This window comes from Syngnathoides biaculeatus, chromosome 5 (assembly GCF_019802595.1).
Source record: "Syngnathoides biaculeatus isolate LvHL_M chromosome 5, ASM1980259v1, whole genome shotgun sequence".
Lineage (NCBI taxonomy): Eukaryota > Metazoa > Chordata > Actinopteri > Syngnathiformes > Syngnathidae > Syngnathoides > Syngnathoides biaculeatus.
Window position 1 is genome coordinate 4443430 of NC_084644.1, and position 18325 is coordinate 4461754.

General features: G+C 45.1%; 2 long non-coding RNA genes across 2 annotated transcripts in view; one reads left to right on the forward strand and one right to left on the reverse strand.

Annotated features, from left to right (window-relative positions):
* Positions 1–4471: 4471 nt before the first annotated feature.
* Positions 4472–7749, reverse strand: LOC133500982 (uncharacterized). Its single transcript, XR_009795064.1, has 4 exons — positions 7294–7749; positions 5236–5330; positions 4928–5139; positions 4472–4819 (listed from the first exon to the last, which is right to left on the reverse strand). It is a non-coding gene; the product is annotated as an uncharacterized LOC133500982 (long non-coding RNA).
* The window catches only part of LOC133500984 (uncharacterized), a 45835-nt gene continuing 32638 nt past the window's right edge, over positions 5129–18325 (forward strand). Inside the window, exons 1-2 of the long non-coding RNA XR_009795066.1 lie at positions 5129–5194; positions 13206–13291. This is a non-coding gene — a long non-coding RNA (uncharacterized LOC133500984). The remainder of the gene's footprint in view (positions 5195–13205; positions 13292–18325) is intronic.

The window sequence follows — 18325 nt, forward strand, 5'->3', positions numbered from 1 at the left end:
GTGCGAGATATTACAAAAGTCTTGGAAGTCTATTGAAAGTACTCGAATACAGCTCTGCGTTGGGCTTTGTTTGTTGAGAAACAACCTTCCGATGTCTCTCACGGCATGAATTCCACACACCAATCAACCTTACTAATAGCAACGTGGAACAAAACATGACAACGTGGTGCCGATAAAATTCCCATTCAATAAACAACGGGCACCATTGCATTCGCTGGTGCGCAGATGGAATTGGTAGTAGGAAAAGGAAAATGCCTTCTCCATCGATTTATTTTTGTTTATTTGAAAATATTGTGGCGCGAGGGCTGTTATTGTGAAGTCACGTGCAAAAATTAAAAAAATTAAAAAATAAAAATCCACCATGCAGATATAACACCACTGGGGCAAGGGAATTGAGCAAGGCACCGATTGAGTGGTGTGAGTGTGCCACGACAAACCAACTGGAGTAATGTTTACTAACAGTATCTATCTATCTATCTATCTATCTATCTATCTATCTATCTATCTATCTATCTATCTATCTATCTATCTATCTATCTATCTATCTATCTATCTATCTATCTATCTATCTATCTATCTATCTATCTATCTATCTACATCCAGAGGCAACATTTGGTTAGAAATACCATCCATCCATCCATTTTCTTAGCCACTTATCCTCACGAGGGTCTCGGGGAGTGCTGGAGCCTTTCCCAGCTGTCAACGGGCAGGAGGCGGTTTGCACCCCGAACTGGTTGCTAGACCAATCACAGGGCACATCGAGACAAACAGGTGCACTCACAATCACATCTATGGGCAATTTAGAGTGTCCAATTAATGTTGCATGTTTTGGGGATGTGGGAGGAAACCGGAGTGCCTGGAGAAAACCCACTCAGGCACGGGGAGAGCATGCAAACGCCACACAGGCGGGTCCGGGAACTGTGAGCTTTCCAGCTGAGTCACCGTCCCGCCGGTTAGAAATACCCAAGCAATAATTTTACTCCCTTTGCATATTCATCAATAACTTGACTGAACCCATCCCACGAAAAAGGACTCCTGCAGATTGACAATATTTATTGAGAAGAACCATCTGTTCACATTGACATTGTGGCACACTTTGCTACTTTGTTTTCATTTCGCCGTCCCGACCCAACTTCCTTTGTTCCGCCGTGCTCAGGTGAGCCTAATACTCGCTTGGTGGGATGTACAAAAGAAAACAAAAAAGAGCACCATCTGCACGAATTTGGGATAAAGCGACGTTTGAGTAAGTAGTGCAGATCACAAAGCCAAAAAAAAAGGCCAAAGGCTCTTGTACTCCTTCCCTTGGAGGAGAGCCTGGCTAATATTTAACTAATGACACGAGTCTCCTCTCACCAAATGGCAAGCTGAACCTTCCCTACGGTGAGTGTCACTGAAGTGTGGCTTTTTGAAATAGAATTTGGAGCAATGGGGGCTTCCTTGCGGTACCGGGAGGGGGGCGGGGGAGAAAATAACATTTGGAGAGCACATAAATGAGCTGTGGAGGTGAGGGAGCGATGGATGAGCCGTGTTGTGTGGGAGGCCGACGAGTCCAGCGAGTCTTAGAATGCCATATGCTACCTTGAGGCGGGCGTACCGCCGCAAAGGCCAAGGAGAGGAAGCGCGTGGCGAGAGTGACGCCGGTACGGTATGTGCCTGGCCTTCGCGTGCCTCCGGGTGCGCCTCGAGGACGGAGGGACGCCGTGTAGATGGGAGGGAGGGAATGCGGGGACGGGGCGGCATTGGATAAGGAGTTTGGTGTGCATCGAGCAGGAAAAGAAAAACAGAAATGCGCAAGTGTGAATTAGGAATTAGGGGGGTACGTAGTTATGAAAGATACAGCAGGGGCTGATTATGGTTATGGGGCCACCAGTGAGGGCTGAAGCCCCAAAGTGCTGCCGAGCAAATGTAGTATTAGTCACTTCAATAATTAAGCACCCTGGGAGCAGGTCGTTGTAGCCGTGCGGTGACCCATTTATTTAGCATTCCTCTCACAGAACCGTATTGTACCCCCCGCGGCCACAGAGCCCCTCTCCTCAGAGCCACATCCTTTGGGTCAAACCTGGTCATTTTCTCACCGCTTTTCTCTGGCCAGTCCGCTGAAATGTTGGAAACCATACAGCGAGAAAGAACAGCGACCTCGACCGAGCCCCAATGGCGCTCCCCGACTGTCTTTCTAGTTGAAATATGGAGCCCATATGTAGACCGACCATGTGAAAGCAGAGACCCAACAGGGTTCCTTTAGGATTTGATGCTCATCACCACAAAAAGCAGATGGCCTTGTTCTGGTCCTCAAACTTTTTTTTTTTTGTGCACCTCATCTTTTATCCAGTCCTATCCTGGCTGTTAGCCCCCTGCCTGTCATGGTCTAGCAGCTTGTGCTCAACCCTCGGGGGGGGCGACTTCCACAGCTAAGGAATGAAGTCAAGCTTCCCTATTGACGCAGGTCTCACTGCAAAAGCTTTGAATAGAAGTCAACCGAGTGAAAAGGCATGCTTTAGAGGACAAAATAGAATGAGGTGCTCACTGGATCAATACAGCTGGACTGTTTGGACCAGAAATCCTTTGCTCACCATGCGCTCAATCAAAGCAGTGCGAACCGCAGGTGGCAAAGAATTTTCCTGACCAATGGTTCAAAAGTAACAAAAAGTGTTAATGGTAGAAAAAGCCCCATGCATCAGTCGGCAAAGCAGACAGACAGCACACTGGGCCTCCGGTCTACAATGTTTGTGTCCTTCCTTTAAAAACGGGTAGAATTCTTCACAAAGGTCCTGTGACCAAACTGTTTGCCCTCTGCAACCCGAGCAATCGCTAAATCAGAAAGGCGTCAGAGACGCAGCACAAACAGGGTGTGAGAGCCCATCTGCAGGAATCAAACAGCTCGCGGTCTGCGCCCTCTCCTCGGCCTCTCCGTGGCGCAAGCCAATTAACTGCTAGTTACAGAGCTGCAGACGACCGGCTTAATTGATTGCACGGCAATCGCCGAATCAATTATCAATTTCGCCACAAAATGCTGATCCGAGGGATGGAAAGTGTACATGCAGCAAAAGCAAAGAGCACTTCATGTGATGTAAATGTAACACGCGAGCGCTACGGAAACCAAGAAAACAATTGCGGAAGGAGCCAGTGGGTAACAACGCCAGGACACATTTGCTTACATTTGCTTGTTGTATGATTTATCGATTTTTTTTATTCTTTACTTTCATGTTTTTCGCTGCCCAACGTTAGACCCCCGTGTAGTTTTGCGGTATTTTGCCTTTGCGCTCGAGATTATTTTCAGGCGAGCCACTCCAAAATATGTGTAAATAAGCAGCTAAAACAATGGGGTGATGAATTGAAATTGCCAAGTGTAAATTCGGAGGGTCCTCGGTGCACAGCGGCGCGGTTTGGAAAAGAACTCTCGACTGCGATGTTTATTCATTGCTTCTGACTTACACTTCTCCTCTGCTTCCTGCTCCGCAGACGGCTTTGTTGCCGGGAGCACACAAAGACGCTCGCATAGACCGGCAGAGGCAGACGCATTTGAAAAAAACAACCAACGCGCGCACAAACACGCATTTGCATACATACGAAGGCAACAAATAAATATTGTTGATTGTAAGGGATGCATAACATTGAAATGTGTATAAGGGCCGACTGTATGAAAGAGTCAAATAGATACAGTACAACTAAAATAGCCTGACACTCACACATGAATATGAAATGTTTACATACATGATTGAGAAAAGAGCAAGCCGCGCACACGTCGAGCCAATGTAGGAAGACGCAGCCAGGGGCAAAGGATCATTTTGGAGTATGAAAAATAAAACTGGTCTTAGAGTAGAAGTTGAAACATTGTCCACGAAATTCTCTCATGCAGAGTTAGACATGTGACGCAAGGTGACGTCTGTTAAATATTCACATCTTCCAAGCACACGCCGTCCGTCAATTGGCATGCAGAAGTTCTGGAATAAATCCACAAAACCTCAAAGTAACGCTGACGAGCTCCTCTCTGTTTGCAGCTTTGTTGTTGTTTGAAGCGATGCACATCAGCGAGCAATTGTGGATAAACTGAAATAAATTCAATTGATTTCGGTGAAATTCCTTTCCATTAAAAATATCATGGAATTTTTAATTGGGACGTTTCAAAGATGCCATGACATTATGAGTTGCACGTGGAAGTTAATTGTCATTTTTGAGGAAAAAAAAAAATCTGGCTCAGCTGGTAAAGCGTTGGCCTCACAGTTCTGAGGACCTGGCTTCGATCCCGGCCCCGACTGCGTGGAGTTTGCATGTTCTCCCCGTGCCTGCGTGGGTTTTCTCCACCCACATCACAAAAAAAAAAATACATGCAACATTAAATGGACACTCTAAATTGCCCATAGGTGTGATTGTGAGGGTGGCTGCTTGTCTCCATGTGCCATCCGATTGGCTGGCAACCAGTTCAGGGTGTACCCCGCCTCCTCCCCGTTGGCAGCTGGGATAGGCTCCAGCACTCCCTGCGACCCTTGTGAGGATAAGCGGCAAAGAAAATGGATGGATGAAAAAGCTGGGGTCCCAGACCCTATAAAATGAGACCCTATGATTTACATGCAGATGCAAAGCGTTTTCATCTGGACGTTAGTAACTACTAGCATATTAAAGCCCTTTCAGTCAAAAACTGGAAGTGACCCTTTAAAAAAAAAAACGCAAAAGAAAGAAAGTGCATCAAAAATACATTCTCATAAACAAAAAGCTGGTCAATACTGAGTGAGTGTATTTTCAAACATGTCTGACTGGATGAGGAAATCGGAAAGTGGGAATAGTTTCCAAAATTCAGCCAGTAACAGTTCTAACGGATCCTCTGCTTTGGAAAAAAATACACACACACACACACACACACACAAATATATGTTTACATAATGATGAAAACATGTACAGGTTGGCCACAACCGAATGACATGAAAATCACCTTTTTTATTTTTTCATCTTCCATCATCCTTGACACTTTGTTGACTCTGTCATGGAAGACGTCTCTCGTCAGAAAGCCGGAGAGAAAACGACTTGCGCTCGCTCGGTGCCCGCTTGTCCTCACGAAGTGTCAATGTGCGCGAGCGCCGACAGGATAATGTCCCGGGACAGATCAGGATCTCACTCCACGAGGTTTCGAGATCACCGCCGGAACTATTTGCAGGGGAGAAATCAAATGGACTGACTCTGGCCACCATGCTTCCTCAAGGTCTGTGCATTTATATCTATATTGCGTAACGGTCTGCACACCATCTCAAGGCCGTGGCTACTGCTTGGGTGTGTGTATATCTTGTAGGGTGTCTATTGTTGTATGAGCTGCCACCGGTTTCGCCGTATACGTGCTCCTGCAGTCGAACACACAATAAAGAACTTCCTGTCGGAATTTTAATTCCACACCTGACGTTAACATCGCACACCGTCCGTGTAATTTCTACTGTTTATGGTGCACCCACTGATCGTATAATTCTCGCAGTCGTATACTTTGTGCAAATGCTGTCTTTGATGGTTTTTATGAGCATATTTGCCTTTGGGTGTAAAAGTTTCAAAATGGCCTCTGGCTGTATTTTGATCATACAAAGAAACGTAATTGTCAATAAAAAAAAAAAATGAGGAATGGCAAGTCGATAGTTTGTGAAATTGGTCGACTTCCAATTGGTTGATAATTCACTGCTTCCTGTACAGATCAATTATATTGAATCGCAATCGAGAAGACAGTCGTTAAGTGGATAGGTACTACTCTAAGCAGATGATTTTATGGATTGTCATACAAGTACAAAGACAAGTTACTCACTGTAATATTTGTGATGTGCAGTGAAAGCAGGGAGCAGGTTAGAAAAATGGAGGCACGCTACCGGAATGGAGAGGAATGAAGATTAGCCGAAGTAAAACAGAATATGTGTGCGTGAATGAGAGGGGCGGTGCGGGGAAGAGTGAAGCTCCAGGGAGAAGAGATAGCGAGGGGGGACGACTTCAAATGCTTGGGGTTAACAATACAGAGCAATGCTGAGTGAAGAAACGGGTCCAAGCGGGGTGGAAATAGTTGGCGGAAGGTGTCTGGTGTTCTATGTGACAGAAGAGTCTCCGCTTAGGATGAAGGGCAAAGTTTATAAAACAGTGGCGAGGCCGGCCATGATGTACGGATGAGAGACCGAGTGGCGCTGGAGAAACAACAGGAAGCAGACCTGGAGGTGGCAGAAATGAAGATGGTGAGGAGTGAGCAGGTTGGATCGGATTAGAACTGAGCTCATTAGAGGGACGGCCAAAGTTGGATCTTTTGGAGACAAAGTTAGAGAGAGCAGACTTGGATAGTTTTGACATGTCCAGAGGCGAGAGAGCGAGTATATTGGTAGAAGGGCGCTGAGGATGGAGCTGCCAGGCAAAAGACCGAGAGATAGGAAGACCAAAGTAAAGGTTGACGGATATTGTGAGGGAAGACATGAAGACTGTGGGTGTTAGTGAGGAAGATGCACGAGATAGGCTTGGATGGAAAAAGATGCCACGCTGCGGCGACCCCTAATCGGGACAAGCCGAAAGGAAAAGAAGAAGACTCACTGTAAACTTGTGGCAGAATACTGAGGCCTTGCGCTGTATTCATTGTTGAAGTCGCGGTTCAAAGTCCAAAATGTCACGCCACATCCAGTATAAGGCATATTTTTTTCAAAAACTGCGGTCGGAACCCAAATTGTAAGACATTCCTCTTCGTACATGATTATTTTGGAGGTAACGACAATGCGAACGGGATAGTGGAGGTGTGTTGCTTTCGAACGTAGGAACTGATAATTGCATTTCGAGCTAATGCAACGATAATCTTTTCTGGATAGAAAAGGTCGGTTGTTGCAGGGAATTTACTAGCGTGGCTCTTCCATTAATCTCATGCCTCCTTGCTTTACCCAGCATGCATTTCTCCGACTGTAGGGACCGAGGGACAATGAGGATGCGAAGCCGAGAGTTACAGGAGTCTAAAGCCCTGCAAAGAGTTCTCCCCGATGAGAGCATCGCGACATCTTTTTCGGAGGCCTTTATCGAAAACGGGCTCTTAACGCCACATGCTCCGCACAAACACCCGCGAGCCGAGCTTCTGACCCGTGGCGCTGAAGTTTTTAGAGAGGCGGGGTGTCCCAGCGCAGGGACAATTCCCTGCCTCCCTTTAGTGTTTTTCTTTAGAAGAAAGCAAAAGACCTCAGCGACAGGCTCGACTGTGAAATATACGAGAGTGAGGATGCACACTGTTCATCCTTGCCAAAGACCATCTTCTCCAAATTGCACCCCCCAGCCCCCCACACACAAAACAAAAACAAAAAAACAAACCTAAGAAAGCCAGTTCAGACACATTGGCAGGCGAGGACCAGCATGACTTCCTGGCTGGAGCAGCGTTGTCGTAGAGGCTTGGCAGAGGCAAAATGGAAAGTCCGCGGGAGAAAGAACAGCAAAAAAAAGACAGATTACCAAACGGGAAGTCCAGGATGCACGCCGCATTCCTAATCAGCTCGCTGCTGACTTGCAACTCTTCAACTCATTTCGTCTGTTCAAGGTCACCTGTGAGATGTGAAGTGAAACTAGCGAAATGTTAATTAATGTATCAACAACTCGCCACGTCGCCCGGATTCTTAACTCGCCGTTAAATCAATTAGTGTTCATTCTGCCCATGACTGCTTCCGACAAAAAAAAAAAAAATGGAGGACGGATTGTCGTCGTGTGACAACGTATGAGAAGTCAGCTCACCGTGAACCCCCCGCTGGATAAATTCTAGACCCGTCCGCAACATTCCTCAGCGGCTGTTCTCGCTCTCGCTCGAACGGTTCAACAAATAAGAGGCAAAAAAAAAAAAAAAAAAAAACTGCTTGCATCACTGCGGCTTAAAGTTCACTGTAAAACTAGCACAAAGCAGATAATAAGAGAGAATTAAATATTTAAGCACCACACAGTTTGACCAAATCATACAATTTCATCGAATAAAAGTCCACTAGCGCAAACGCTGTCGATATTGTAATGGAATTTAGTAAAGAGGTAACTGTAAACCTTCAAAAAAAACTTCTACTTAGTTCGTCTTAGAGTTGACCGACGCGTTACAGCACAATGCGGCGCAACGCCGAAGGCTCCCGACTCTATATTTGGGCTTGTCTATGCTGCAAAAACACAAATATGTAGCGGCATGTACCGCTATCCTCGTTCTTTTGAAAATGTTTCTTGCCATTTGCGCCGTTAGAATGCAAGGACCACTTTGACCCTCTTAGCGTCGTGTCGCCGTAGGCACGCGGCTCGAAAGCTGCTTGTCATAACTAACTATTTATATCTGCAGGGGTCACCAACGCGGTGCCCGCGGGCGAATGGTAGCCCGGGAGGTATGTTCTAAAAATACCGTAGGCCACAAATTCTTACTATTATTTGTGCTTTAAATTCTGAATACGACTTGCTTACATGAATTGAAATTGTAAAATACCTGTCATGTCATTTACTACGATAAATTAAAACAAAAATATTTTATGTACGTGTAATGAACAGAGTCTGAAATTTGCCGCAAACAGGTCATGTAGCCCCTCATACGATCGGTGCTCACGAAGTAGCCCTCAGCCTCAAAAAGGTTGCTGAGCCCTGTGCTAATGTTAGCTAACACAATCGACTTGATTAGAGCACAGGTGTCAAACTCAAGGCCCGGGGGCCAGATCCGGACCGCCACGTGATTTTATGTGGCCCACGAGGCCAAATCTCGAGTTTCCATTTCCATGATTCTTGTAAAAGTCTGTACCAAAATTTCAAAATTGTCATATATTATAAATGATCAAGTTGAGTTATTTCAAAGATTTTTGCGTTACCAATCATGAATAGTTGAAAAACACGTTACCCTTGATTTCTGATTCGGATTCTGGTTCACAAATTATGTAAACATGATGAGACGATTAAACGTTTTTATTGTTTCACAGTCAAAACGGCCCTCCGAGGGAAACCCGGGCTACAACGTGGCCCGCGAGAAAAATGAGTTTGACGCCCCTGGATTAGAGTGTCTGCTTCTCAGTTCTGTGGACCGGGATTCAAAACCTAGCAACGCCTGTGTGGGGTATTCCATATTCCACCGGTGCCTCCGTAGGTTTTCTCCGGGCTCTCCGGTTTTCCTCCCACAACCTCAAAAACATGCATCAATTGAATACCCTAAATTGCCCCCAGGTGTGATTGTAAATGTGGGTAGTTGTAGTTTTTCTCTGTGGCCTGCAATTGGCTGGCAACCAGTTCAGGGTGTACCCCGCCTCCTGCCCGAAGATAGGCTCCGGCACTCCCGCGACCCTTGTGAGGATAAGCGGCTCAGAAGACGGATGGATGGGGCTTGCCCCAGGTTGCGTGACTAGCACCTTTTCAGCGATTAGCCAGAGTATTTTGATGTCATTATTGCCAGAAATGATGCCAAGCTGTAAGTGAAGATTGGGCTGCTGAAGAGAAGAAGGTTGAATTTATGATTTACAGTACGGCTCACTGCTAGCGATAGCGGCTAGCACTAGCCCCAGGGCAGGTGAGGGAACGTGACTCAAACCAGACTGGAATTGGTTATGTAATTCTTGTCCTGTAACCGAACAAATCAACCAAACGGTGATGGAATCAGTGTATCGTGTACAAGTCGCGATGCCACACAACTTCTTTATGGTTCTGTCACCTCCACAATTCCAGTCGCCGCAACTAAAAACCACGAGAAAGTCATTCCTGAACGAGGTCGGTGTTTGTTCGTGAGTGTAAGTGCGCGTCACGGAGGTTATTCCTTTATCCTTTGACCCAGATTGAAGGCAGAACGGAGCCGGACATGAAAGACGTGCACCTCCCCGCGGTGCCGTGTTTACGTGCAACACTGGCGCACACCGGCACAGCCAGCCGAGCAGAAAATACTATTAAGCACACTCGCAGTCTGAACAGCCACTCGTGGGGGCATATGCTCACAAAAAAATGTATGCATGTGCACACATCTTCAAAAGAAAAAAAAAAAAAAAAACGATATCACATAATTAAGATCACCCAAACAGCAGCACACCTGCATATTAGCCCGAATGAGAGAACACGCATTTGCATGCACATATGATTATAGACGGCTATTTAAACAAGAGATTAGCGACACGCAATCCCTGACACGTGTAGATTCTCAAGTAGATTTCATAGTTATGTTGCTATTGGCAACTATATCTCTGCACCCTTGACAGTGAGATAGCGTTCACAGGCACGCGAGCAATAACGCAAACAATATACTGCATAGCTGTCAGGCTGCCGTCAATTTTTCCATTTGTTAGAGACTGGAAGTGTTAGATGATGAAGCAGCGTGACCTCGAGTTGAAAGTTGGGTATGTCAGAAAGTCGTGCTATTTTTTTTCAATAAAAAAAATATATATATATTTTGGCTTGGTGGCACGGTGGCTCAGCTGGTAGAGCGTTGGCCTCACAGTTCTGAGGTCCCGGGTTCAATCCGAGACCCGCCTGTGTGGAGTTTGCATGTTCTCCCCGTGTGCCTGCGTGGGTTTTCTCCGGGCACTCCGCGGGCCTTGTGAAAATAAGCGGCAAACAAGATGGATGGATGGATATTTTGGCTTTATTACATAAATACACAAATTAGATACACTTTGAAATCAATTAATAAGTTTTACAATATGGCATCAACACATCAACATCATCGATGTTGGGTGCAAAAACGAAATCATCCAGTACTCAAATGTTCCATCCATCCATTTTCTTTGCCGCTTATCCTCACAAGGGCTGCTGGAGCCTATCCCAGCTGTCAACGGGCAGGAGGCGGGGTACAACCTGAACTGGTCGCCAGCCGATTGCAAGGCACACGGAGACAAACAGATGCTCTCACAATCACACCTAGGGGCAATTTAGAGTGTCCAATTAATGTTGCGTGTTTTTGGGATGTGGGAGGAAATCGGAGTGCCCGGAAAAAACCCACGCAGGCGAGGCAGGGATTGAACCCGCCCCCTCGGAACTGTGAGTCCAATGCTTTACCGGCTGATCCACCGTGCCGCCACTCAAATGTTCCTTAATTCTTAATTTATACTGCTCTATACTGACAATCCATTTTAAAATGACATAATTTACATTCAGACGGGGGTGCAAATTCCTCAAATTAAATTTCTTTGCCGAATAGCAACCATAATCTCAAGTCCATCAGATCGCAGATTGGTTCTAGCGGTGATTTTTGGAACAAAGACAGAACATAAATAAGGAGGCAAGTCATAAACAATCACCTTATAAAGAAAACTCTATCGATGTCCTAATCTATGATTGCGCAGAGAAGGCCAAGCAAGAATTTTGTATAAACTGCAGTGATGAGTGAGACAAGCTGAAATGTAGTCCGTGACTGGAAAAAAAAAGTTGCCCGTCTAAGTTTTTTTTTTCCCCAGCACTAGAGGAAAAAAGTTTCCTATAAAAGAAAGTTTCACATGCAATTTCTGTATAGGACACTCACGATTTTCTGCCAAATACAATCCCAGTTATTTAAACACAGGACATCATTTCACGTAACAATCTGACAAAAATCATCCTTGATTTTGGAAAGTAGACTTGTAATCATTGAGTAAAAAATTTTTCTGGATAATAATCAGGGCAGATTGGAGATGTTTTCCAGCACTTGCTAATAATGAAGCGGAAGAAAATAAAATGTTGCTTTCCACATTAAAGGTACAACTTGGCACCAGTTACAATATGATAGAAGAGGTTTATATGAAGAGTAAATTAAATGGGACCTAGTAGGGATCCCTGGGGAGACCCTTTTTAACCGCTTTGAACAAAAAGGATCAACCTCAACCCTTTGAGTTCTGTCACTCAAGTAGTGACCAAACCATTTGACCACTTTTGAAGACAACCAATAAGATCGACCGCTCATCAAACAATCCTGAAGAGTAGAACCCTCGACTTCAGTAGCGGAACCTGTACGTGGGTTCATTGGACTGATGAAACCTGTACACTGAATCCGATATCAAAGTGCCAGGCACTTTGGCGTATCGTTCAGACACAAATGTATTGATGTCACAATCTGTAACACGGACAGATAACAATGAATTTGTGATTTAGTAAAAAAAAAAAAAAAAAAAAAAACTCAATAATTACAATAAGACTTTTCCTATCTAGCAGATGCAGCAGAGTAGATATACATAATGGAGCTGTTGCTGCCAGGCAAAATTTGTGGAGCGCAATCATTTGTGCCCCGTAGGCCAATGAAAGAATTGGCAAACGAGGGCCTATCGCACTCCTGGCCAGAGATTTGGCCGAAACACAAAGTAGGACCGGATTCCAAAATCAGTATTAGAAGTTTGAAGAAAGCCGTTAAGGGGGAGCATTTGGCAGCCTCCCTTTCTGGATTCATTACGTATGGATTTTATTTGCGCTGTGTATGAGGTAAAACATTCGAGAAAATGGCTCGTTCTGGAGTTCCAGCTGCAAATGCAGAGTCAATGGGAAGTTGGTATGATGGTACACGCGAAGCCATTTTACAAATATCACCATTTGTATGACTGCAGTCTTCTTCTTTTCCTTTCGGCTTGTCCCGTTTGGGGTCGCCACAGCGTGTCATCTTTTTCCATTTTACCCCAATCTCCTGCATCTTCCTCTCTAACTCCAACAGCCCTCGTGTCCTCCCTCACAACATTCATCAACCTTCTCTTTGGTCTTCCTCTCGCTCATTTGCCTGCCAGCTCCATCCTCAGCACCCTCCTCCCGATATACTCACCCTCTCACCTCTGGACATGTCCAAACCATCGAGGTCTGATCTCTCTAACCTTATCTCCGAAACCTCCAACTTTGGCTGTCCCTCGAAGGAGCTCATTTCTAATCCTATCCAACCGAGAACCTCAACGGCTTCATTTCTGCCACCTCCAGGTCTGCTTCTTGTTGTTTATTCAGCGCCACCGTCTGTAATCCGTACATCATGGCCGGCCTCACCTCCGTTTTATAAACTTTACCCTTCATCCTAGCAGAGACTCTTCTGTCACATAGAACACCAGACACCTTCCGCCAGCTGTTCCAACCCCACTTGGACCCGTTTCTTCACTTCCTTACCACACTCACCATTGCTCTGTATTGTTGACCCCAAGTATTTCAAGTCATCCACCCTCGCCATCTCCTCTCTCTGGAGCTTCACTCTTCCCCCACCGTCCCCCACCATCATTCATGCACATGTACTCTATTCGTATGACTGCAGTATGCCTCATAATTGTGAACACCAACTGAACATTTTTCTCGTACTTTTCAAGGACGGAAATAGGTGTGAACGTCTTGTCCAAACGTGCCGAAGAATGACGCTCGACTGAAGAAATGAAACTCGCGCAGTCTTCCGCTGGTACGTAGGGTACATACCAAATATATAAATTGGAAAAAAAAAAAAGGGTTGACAAAATGAATGTTCTTTTGGTGCGCTTTAAAGTACGCCACTTCTCAGAACCGCCTTTAAATGATGAGAATGTTGGAGAGCTTTTGTTTGAAAAAAGCTTTTCTTATTGCTGTACCTTGAATAGGCTCGTATTCCATCTAAGTGTCAAAATGAGTGATGTGGCATATTATTGTATTCATTTCTAGACTTTAATACCGTATTGTTTCTTAGTTACTGTAATCATTGTGAAATGGTGCCTGTCTTTTTTCTGCATTATTGTCAGTGTATATATTGGTGTGCTATGAAAAAAAAAAAAAGAATATGTACTGTACGGACGTTGTACTCACCTCTTCTGTTGGCTTTGTTCCATCAATCACCAGGACTGTTTTGAACAGCTATTTTCACGATATTAATTTCGGGGATTCATTTTGCTGGTCTCAGGCGGTTTGCAGAAATTGTGGAGACTAGTTTCAGAGGAAAAAAAAATGTTCCCTTGACTAAATGATCGACCTATCGTGTGTAAGCACAGTGACAAAGGGGAAAGTGTGCTTGTAAACATGAAGCAAAGCAAATGTATTTATGTAGCGAATTTCATACATGAGGTAATCTCGGTGTGCTTTACATGATTAAAAGGATTTGAATACAAAGAAATAAAACATTTGAAACAGGAGAAAAAGCAATGACAACATGTACGTATTAAAAAATGAAAAATAAAAGTACAATTAATTACAGTGTACAGTGCAGGAAATATCAAAAAATTAAAAAAAAAAAAACATGAGAAAAATGAAGCGTTTTCAAACCAGGATTTTTGATTTTGATGTTACCCCTGTTGGCAACTTAATAGCTAAATGCCGCTTCGCCATGTTTGCCTTGGACTTTGCACTCCACAATTGGACCCGAGTCTGTTGATCTCGACTGTTTTATTTATTTATCATTTTTATTATTCCATAAGCATTTCATATATTCAGGACCCAAACCATTTGGTGATTGGATGAAGACGAAAATGATGAACAAATTCAGATGAGCGTCAGCATCAGGTTATTGCTTGTTTTATTGTTGTGGAAGGCGGCACGGTGGCTCAGCTGGGAAGCGTTGGCCTCACAGTTCTGAGGTCCTGGGTTCAATCCCAGACCCACCCGTGTGGAGTTTGCGTCTCCTCCCTGTCCGTGCCTGTGTATGTTTTTCTCCGGGCACTCCGGTTTCCTCCCACGTCCCAAAAAACACGGAACACTAAATGGACACTCTAAATTGCCCGTAGGTGTGATTGTGAGTGCGGCTGTTTGTCTCGATGTGGCCTGCGATTGGCTGGCGACCCGTTCAGGGCGCATGCTGACTCCTGCCCGTTGACAGCTGGGATAGGCTCCAGCACTCCCCGCGACCCTCGTGAGGATAAGCGGCTAAGAAAATGGATGGCTGGATTGTTGTGAAATTTTCCATTCAAACAATGCCCCATTGCCGCTCAGTATTTGTTTTGTTGTATATGTTTTCCATACTTTGGAACTACCTCGTCCCTGGCACGCCGTCCTCCGGAGGAGGCCCCATTGAACGCCGGGAGCCGGCGCACATGGTTCCTGCTCAGTGTCACAATGCGAATGGGGAAGCGAGAGGGGGCTCGTCGGCATGAAAGTTCTTTTCTTCCCCGCCCTTGCCTCCTCTCTTTGAAGCAGAACAGAGGGTTGCCACGGCGATGAGGTTGGTCCGTCTCCCACAGTGTTGGTGTGGGAAGCGCGGCGGCTTGCTGTGACATTTACTTAGCGGCGAGGGGAGCAGACACCGCGGTGGGGGGAAATGCTTAAACATACACGCAGCGGAGGAAGAAGCAGCTGGCGTGGAGTAAATGACAAACGGCCGCCATCATCACAGGCCTCGCTCGCGCACTCAAAATTGACTTTCACAGAATTTCCGGGCCTCCCGTTTCATTTGCTCTCGTTTTCATGTCGCCAGTAAGTCCGCGCGTATTTCCGTCCTGATCACGATCACTGCCAGACTCATGTAGGCAACCGGTCTTGCGCGCGCACACACACACACAAGAAAAAACACACGCTGGATGAAGCGATGGCTGCTCTACTGAGAAGCCAAATTGCAAGCATGCCAGGAAGTTCTGCCGTCCAAAAGTGGGAAAGTTGGCAAGGGGTTGTCGTGCAACACGGCTTTTGTTTCATTTGTCGGCACGGGAAACGGCGAAACGGCAGAACATTTTGAGCTAACTCCCTCCTATTCCTTATCTGGAGCCGCATATGTGTGTACGTGCGCTCGTGCTCGCTGCAGCATTTCGGGAATGAATGGATTCCGTGCCGCTTCGAACCGAGTCAGCGCGGAGGATCTCCACTTGGAAGGGTCTGAAGCTCCGATTGAAAGGCAAACAGGAAGCTGGATCGGAAGATAAGGGTCAACACGGATGTAATGCGGTTGCCGTGAAAGCCTTTTTTTTTTTTTTTTTTTTTTTTTTTTGGGGGGGGGGCGGCGAAACGCGCCCATACGCGTCTGTTGACTTTTGGGGCAATCCCATGAGAATGCTCATGAGCGCACTGAAATACACAGAGCGCTCTGTCGCTCATGAATAGGCCTTGTATTGTTTCAGCCTGGAGGTCCGGTTGAAAAGTTCACTTTTTTTTTTTTTTTTTTTTGCCTCCGTCTCTTATTTTGGGCTGAAAATAAAGCCTTCTTTCATGAACGAAAATGCGCTTTAATGCCATGAATATATTTATGAAAGTTTTATGGTGAGACGCTGCCATCAGAAAAGCATTGGAACAATGAGGCCAGGTTGTTTACTTTGCGCAAAACTGAAAACATTTTTCACATTGAAAATAATCATACCTGACAAGAGAGCAACATTTTTCGCTGAAAAAGTGCGTTCATCTGAGATGACACGCTGTGCCGACCCCGAAAGGGACAAGCCAAAAGAAACCAATGGATTGTGTCGAATGATTTGAATGACAAAATGTGATATTTTTAATTCAATTGTCATTTTTAAATGTCCGTGTCTTCTTCTTCTTTTCCTTTCGGCTTGTCCCGTTAGGGGTCGCCACAGCGTGTCATCTTTTGCCATCTTAGCCTATCTCCTGCATCTTCCTCTCTAACCCCAACTGCCCTCATGTCTTCCCTCACCACATCCATAAACCTTCTCTTTGGTCTTCCTCTCGTTCTTTTGCCTGGGAGCTCCATCCTCAGCATCCTTCTACCAATATACTCACTCTCTCGCCTCTGAACATGTCCAAACCATCGAAGTCTGCTCTCTCGAATCTTGTCTCCAAAACATCCAGCTTTGGCTGTCCCTCTAATGAGCTCATTTCTAATCCTATCCAACCTGGTCACTCCGAGCGAGAACCTCAACATCTTCATTTCTGCCACCTCCAGTTCTGCTTCCTGTTGTTTCTTCAGCGCCACCGTCTCAAATCCGTACATCATGGCCGGCCTCACCACTGTTTTGTAAACTTTGCCCTTCATCCTAGCAGACACTCTTCTGTCACATAACACACCAGACACCTTTCGCCACCTGTTCCAACCTGCTTGGACCCGTTTCTTCACTTCCTGACCACACTCTCCATTGCTCTGTATTGTTGACCCCAAGTATTTGAAGTCGTCCACCCTCGCTATCTCTTCTCCCTGTAGCCTCACTCTTCCCCCTCCACTTTTCTCATTCACGCACATATATTCTGTTTTACTTCGGCTAATCTTCATTCCTCTCCTTTCAGTGCATGTCTCCATCTTTCCAATTGTTCCTCTGCATGCTCCCTGCTTTCACTGCATATGACAATATCATCTGCGAACATCATGGTCCAAGGGGATTCCAGTCTAACCTCATCTGTCAGCCTATCCATTACCACTGCAAACAGGAAGGGGCTCAGAGCTGATCCCTGATGCAGTCCCACCTCCACCTTAAATTCCTCTGTCACACCTAAGGCACACCTCACCATTGTTCTGCTGCCATCATACATGTCCTGTACTATTTTAACATACTTCTCTGCCACACCAGACTTACGCATGCAGTACCACAGTTCCTCTCTTGGTACTCTGTCATAGGCTTTCTCTAGATCCACAAAGACACAATGTAGCTCCTGCTGACCTTCTCTGTACTGTTCCACGAGCATCCTCAAGGCAAATAATGCAATTTTAAATGTCCGTGTTTCAGAAAATACTTCTCTCCTCCTGAATTACTTTTTTCAGCCACTAATTTGTCTCCCTCACTGCTGTGCTTGTTTTCTTTTGTTCTACCTCCATTCTTGGTATCCATTAGCTGCTACATACTGTCCATGTTTTTTCACTTTTACTTTCATTATTCCACCACATTCACTTATCAGACTTTTTTTTTTTTAAACTGTTCTTTCAGTTCCAGCCATTGTAGCCTTTGTTTAGTTCTGCTCAGTTGGAGGGAATTTTTGGAATTTTTGCATGAGCTGCTCCCTTCAAATAGGAATGTCATCCAGCTGCAATGTACGCCACCTGATTACCTCCAAAGACTGTTGTCATTATTTTATTTTTTTTTTTTGGGGGGGGGGGCTGCACTGATATCTGCTTCTGTTGTAGCACTTTGGGGAAAATGATCGGAATACTGAAATTGAAGAGATGAATGAGTAATATGGATCAACATTTCATCTGTTATTATTAAGGCCTTTAAATCTGCAACTGATTGATAACATAATGAAACAATACATTTTTACATTTAACGCAAAATGATTACGCACAGACTGGAAGTAGAATTATCATCGGATCACGTCGTGACAATTTACAAGACACTTGTCAGTTATGTAGTTTTAACAAAATTAATTGTTCAAAAAAAGGACATTATCATTTATTAATGACTTTATTTAAACACAACCATGATCAAACCCCATAAACACAACTGCAACCAAGAAAACTGCCTCCAATGCCAAGACTGCAACAGAATGGAAATTGTCACTCCTTAAAGGTCCGCTGTCATGAAATGCATGATATTTAGTAAGTTATTAATGGGAAAAAAAGGCTGCTTGAATGGACCCATGCATTTTTTTCACCACACCACAT